We start from the raw sequence: 6226 nt of genomic DNA on the forward strand, positions 1-6226 counted from the left end.
GTTGGCAAGTTAGCAACGGAAACATTTGTCACTATTTTTGTAATTTATGTCGTTGTTCTTGTAACTTATTTCGTCGTCTCAACATACTGGCGACCAAATTATTGTCGCTAATTTCGTCACCAATTTCTTTAGCGACAAAAAATTTCGTTCCTTGTTTTATATATTATTTCGTCCCATCATATAGGGCGATCAAATATTTTATCGCTAATTTGTCTCCATTCATTTAGCAACAACATATTTTTTTCACAAATCTATCAATATGTTTTTATTTGTGTAATTAAATACATATTTTCAAACACATATTATATAATCATAAAATTAACTTAATACGTAGAAATTAATATTCTACAAGATCCAAAGTACATAGCTGAGTGTAAATTATATTATCAAGTTCAAAATATCCCCAACGATAAATTTGTAGCAAAATATATAGTTGAAAGCATTTGCAATAGGAAAAAATATTAACGAAAAGAGACTAGAGACCCACAATCATTCCTCAGAAATTGATGCACGATCCTCATCGATATTTGTTGCTGTTGGAGCTGAAATTACAAGTGCAATAGTTGATGGATGGTTGGTAGTAGAGTCTGGCTGAGATGAAGCTGGAGAAATCAAACCACGTACCTGCTCTACAAATATAGGAAGCAAGTGATCAGTTAGCGAAGGAATCATTCGCACCACTAACTCATCCACATTTTTTATCAGTGTCGTTTGAGTATTTGGACATGGTACTGAGCCAGAAGTATCAGATCCAGAAGAGACACAAAAATTTGGTCCATAAAATACTTTTTCTTGAGCTCCAAGACCATATATCCTTCTTTTCTTTTCCCCTCCCGTTGTTTGATAATATGATTGCCATCGATCAACATCAGATTGAGTTTGTGTTTAGTTTTTAATATTTATTGATATTTTTTCTGCAAAAGAGTGAAGATAAGTGAAATTCTTTATTGATTACAGCAATAGACGCATCCAGACTCAACTAACAACGATGAGTTCTCATGTATTCAAAAGAAATTGCATTTAAAAAAGGTCTAAGAATAAAAATAGACATACTATGCAAAACAACAGATAATGTCTTTCACCTAGTAAACTTCAGTAGTTTTCCTATTGTTTAACCATAAGTCTCCACCTTTGAAAACAATAGTACATTGACAGTTAACAACATTGATTTTCCTTTATTCACATTAACAATTGCCAGTTGAACGAGTTGGCGAATTAAATATTCATATACTGTAAAACAATTCTGAAAATTGTTTGTTTTGATGATAGTCTTTTTTAGAGGAACTTTTTTATAGTTCTCTGTACAATGAATATCCTAAGACGACTAAGTGTTGGTCTGAGAATTAATTTTTCATGTGCTGAGCAATGGAGACTCATTGCTGAAGAAGTTCAATATGTTGCAGGAAGACTTACATGTATTTGCTGTTATGGACCTAGCAGCAATAGCACTAGATATAGGTTGGTAGAGTCGCCAGATTTTGTGACTAGCTCAGTTCACGATTGGATTGGAAGGTGGAAAGCGAGATTTCTATGGAAGGAGAAGCTTTGATTGCAAAGTCTGCTTCTAGTTTATATGATGAGACGGAGACTTATCTTCAACTATGGATCTAGTATATTATCTTTTTCAATGAAATACATAAACATGAACTAAAAATAAATATAATAGAAAGGGATTTTAGCAATCAAACAACATAAACTGCAAGCAAAGCGCAGTTGGAAAGCATAAAAAACATAAATGAGCTTAGGAAAAGTGTCTAGGAAGCTAAGGTTCAAATGGTGAACTGAAATAAAATACATAACTCTTTCTCTCAACCTATCTTGTGTTGTTTGTCATTCTTGTATTGACACATCGATGTGAAGTTTGTCATTAGAAGGAAGATTTAGCCGTGGTTGCTGACAGGCTTTCATAATGCCAGAAAATAATCGCATCCCTTGAGAAATAACTACAATGTCTAGCTACTCAGATCAATCGTGTTAAAATCAAAATAAAAATAACAAAAGCTAGAAAGGAAATAAAGGGGAAGCACCTGCAACTTATTCCATTCAAAATCAATACCGACAATAAAAATGAAGCTAAAAAAGGGAAAATATTTGCTAGATCGATAGAAAGCATTTTATCTAGATTTGTATATAATAGACACAACAACAATATAAAATTAAGAAATCGAGCCCATTTTTTTATCGACTTTAAATATGGACTGATAATATATTTATCTGTTTGCGTTTAGCCCATTTTTTACTCCAACATCCACCCAAACATCTCCCACAAAAAAGGTGTTCTGGTCTTTTTATACAATTTGTGTCATTAGTTATTCTTCCATACATACTTTGTGTTTATTTGTTTTCATAATCGATGATATAACAAAGCAAGGAGAGGATATTTTGTTTCATCAAGTAAAAAGGTTAGTTAACTCATCTACCCTATTGAAAACAAGGAAGAAAATATTTTCTCATCTTTGGTAGTAAGTTCAATCAAGTTCTTGAGTTGGATTTTGTTTATGAAAAAGTAGAGAAATGAAGATTTTAAGGAGTTGAATAAATAATGTGACCTTGTGAAATTCGGATATATATGTGTTGCTGCCCAATCAATAAGCTGAAACTTGTAAAAGTCAAGGGGGAGGGGGGGAGTGAATTAAAATTCTCTTAAGTCGACTTCCTGATCTAGTCAGTCGACTCACCTGCACGTCAGTAAAATAGATAAACAGTAATAATAATTTGCAGTAAGTAAATAACACAAAGTGTTTTTACACTGGTTCGGATCACCGATGTGGTGCCTAGTCCAGTCCCCTTGGGTTACAAGGGTTTCCTTAAGATCTTGTTGAGAACTTGAGTGTTACAGAATGTTACGATTAAGAGCCCGTCTAATATGCAAATCAGACCTTCTTCTCTGACATAACCTCTACCTGGATAACCTACGCTCAGATCTTTTTTTTTTTTACAATTGATCATTCAAAAGTATACAGAGTTTTATAAAATATAAAAGAAGATTACAATATAAGTTCAAGTGAAGTACATGCTTCACAACTAAGGCTAGATGAGAATTATATAGTGATTGAGGACTGCACTTTTTAAGGAATAACCCAAGGGTATTTCAAATCAAGGATCCTGGTTGAGTCCTTGATTTCGGCTGATTGATTCATGTCGATATGAGCTCGCCAATTCCTTCCTTCTTTGGAGATTTTCTAGTGATCTTTATTCTCTTCCTTCTCTTGAAGATATTCATGTGATCTTGATACTTTGCTAATTGTCCTTCTTTAGAGATCTTCTTGTAATCTTGATTCTCTTCCTTCTCTTCAAGATATTTGTATGATCTTAATATTCTTCCTTATTTTAAGGATCTTCTTGTAGTCTTGATACTTGGCTAATTTGTTCTTCTATCTTCCAAATTACTTCATCCTAGTCATACGCTAGGATTGTGATTTCTTCAATTTCGTTGAGTTCAGATTGATTTGAATGAATCTATCTTTGGTTAGATTGATTTGAGTGAATCAATCTTCTCCTTAATTGATTATTGCTGATTTGATTCTTGAAGCATCAATATATAAGATTTTGTGTATTTAACACAAATACACTAGTCTCTATTTTCCTGCGACATAAGGTAGTTTGTCATTATACAGAACATTATAAGTTAACAACTTGTTCATTACAACAACTTGATAAGAGTATTTTCCTTCTTAGGTCGACACACATACTTGCTAAGTGCCTATACACTATAGGATATGTCTAATTTAGTTATGATTAGATATTCACATTTATCTGGTGGTTATATGATATTTGTCTTCAATGATGTTGCTATTGGCTTTGCAACACTCAGAAATTAACTCTTAAGACATTGCTAGTTTAATCTAAAAAATTCAATAACTAAGAATTAGTTGTCGTTAGCCCTTCATTTTGAAGGCTTGTTGTCTTGATTTCTTCAATCAGTTTTAAACTGCACTCGTGATGAGCATGCCATCCAAACATATATGAATAAAATAGACTTAGATATTTTGTATCCTCCATACGTCGCTATTTTCGTAGGAAAATTAATGCGCCAAATTTTAGCGCCCAAATATACCGATACAGTTTAATTTTCGTTGCTAATCCGTCACTATTTAAGATTTCAATATTTCCTTTGATATTTTAGCAACAAAATTAGTTTTTTGTAGCTTATATGTCGTTATTTAGTGACAGCATATTGTTTGTCGCTGAAATTCGTTGCTAAATGCTACTTTTTTGTAGTATAAATCGATGGCAAGGTATAGGAAAGTTCTGACAGCGTGGGCAAGACGTTGTATCACCACTTAGGCTTATAGTGGTGGTGGTTGGTTAGAGAAACTCCCATAGAAACTATTTTACTTTCTTATATAAGTAAAGTTGAGTTTGTTATTGCATTTTCTTTAACAAACTAAGTTGTTTTAATGTTTTATAAAACTTTTTATATATAACATGAGTATTATTGCTTATTGAGTTGAGTATCCATTGTTGAGTATCATATCTGACTTCAGTATTTAATCCCTGAGTTGAGTATCTTATTCTTGAGTATTCCTTGAGTTTCAAGTTTGAGAAGAGGTAAGTATGTTCCATCTTTTATTCAAGTATCAAAATTATGTTATACTTTAGAATTCGCCTTACATGCTTGTACATTTCACATACTGAGCCAATTTGCCTGCATCTTCTTATGAGCAGACACAGGTATTTAGGGTCTTCAACATGAGCTTCGTTGATACATTCGAGATTCGAGTTAGATATGGTGAGCCTCCTTGCTTCCGGAGGATTTCATTTACTTTTCAATTTAGTTAGGAGGTCGTTGATTTTTTCCCGACTTCCATCATTATCAGTTAGAGGCTTCATAGATGGTCAGTATAGTTGAGGAGTCTGTATTAATTATTATTTTATTAAATATTTTAAAGACTAAAGTTGCCTATTTTATGGTTAGTTAAATATATTATTTTTATTCAAAGTTGCCTATAATAGTTTTATTAGATACTAAAACTTATAACAATACAAACAAAGCAAGGTAAAACTTAATAAGATTCATGCTGGTTAGATGGTGATTCTCTTATTTCATCGCAACTAATATTTTGAAGAGCCAATAATCTGCTTATTTATTAACTTAATTTATTTTAATTTGTTCAATTTTATTTTTATCCGCACATTTTACACCCTTACATATTCATCAATCATTTATGATTCCAAGGCCATTAACAAGATTGTGGCTTTAGTATGACAAAAATCACCCGTACCATTATTAGTACAATAGAAAGCTTAATATCGAACATAAACATATGAAGCGACGCATCACGCATGCCTGACAACCCAACTGGACACACCACTATAACTTGGCAGAGCCAAAATTTTTAATAAATTCAGAAAAAGATCAAGATTGAGGTGTTAATAATGTACGTACCTAAAGAAAATATATATTTTCATCTAATTACATAACGTACGTGATTGAATCATGTTATATATGAATTTATGTAAGTTTAATTATTTTAAAATCGACATCAAATATACAAGATTGAAGGTACGAAATTTTTAAGCCCAAAAATTCAAATATTTTTTACGAAGTTTGACATGACATTTTAAATTAATCAAAATCGTGTTTATACAAATTGAATTATCAAGCCTAGCTTTAATAAGTCACACCAATTCACATATATTATTGTCCTGCAAATTTCTTAGTATTTTTTTAAAAAAATAAAAATTGTTTGATTATTGTAATCATTTAAAATTTATTAAATATAAATTTATAAAATGATTCGGATTATATTGAATTCATAAATATATTGATCCAAATAAATATTGTGGATTGATATAATTGAGTTAAATATTTAAGTCCAATAAATATGGATTTAATTAAAGACTAAATTAATTGATTTGGGCTACATTGGATGAACCGAATTTGTTAAACCCAATCTCATCTCATTCTAGAGCCCATCTTGGCGCCACGTGTGCAGATGATGTGGCATGCCAAGTCAAATAAGAAAACCAATAGAATCATGACATGTGTCAAAGATGACAAGCCCGCTCCATTAAAGCCCAAATGCCATGTCACTTTAATCTGATTGACTGAATGGAATCATATTCCAATCGCAACTCCTTTATTCTAAAACTATAAATAGGGGTCCTCATAATTCAGAAAGGAGACAGAAAATTCTAAACAAGAAGCTAGAGAAACTCTGTGGTACAAACGCCATTTAATTCTCTACAAAGCTACAAGTTTAAGAATTCAAGCATTCAAGTT

General features: G+C 31.8%; 1 pseudogene; it reads right to left on the reverse strand.

The window, feature by feature from the left end:
• Positions 1-489: 489 nt before the first annotated feature.
• Positions 490-6226, reverse strand: part of LOC114073898 — a 35055-nt pseudogene continuing 29318 nt past the window's right edge.

The sequence above is a fragment of the Solanum pennellii genome, chromosome 11 (genome assembly GCF_001406875.1).
Source record: "Solanum pennellii chromosome 11, SPENNV200".
Lineage (NCBI taxonomy): Eukaryota > Viridiplantae > Streptophyta > Magnoliopsida > Solanales > Solanaceae > Solanum > Solanum pennellii.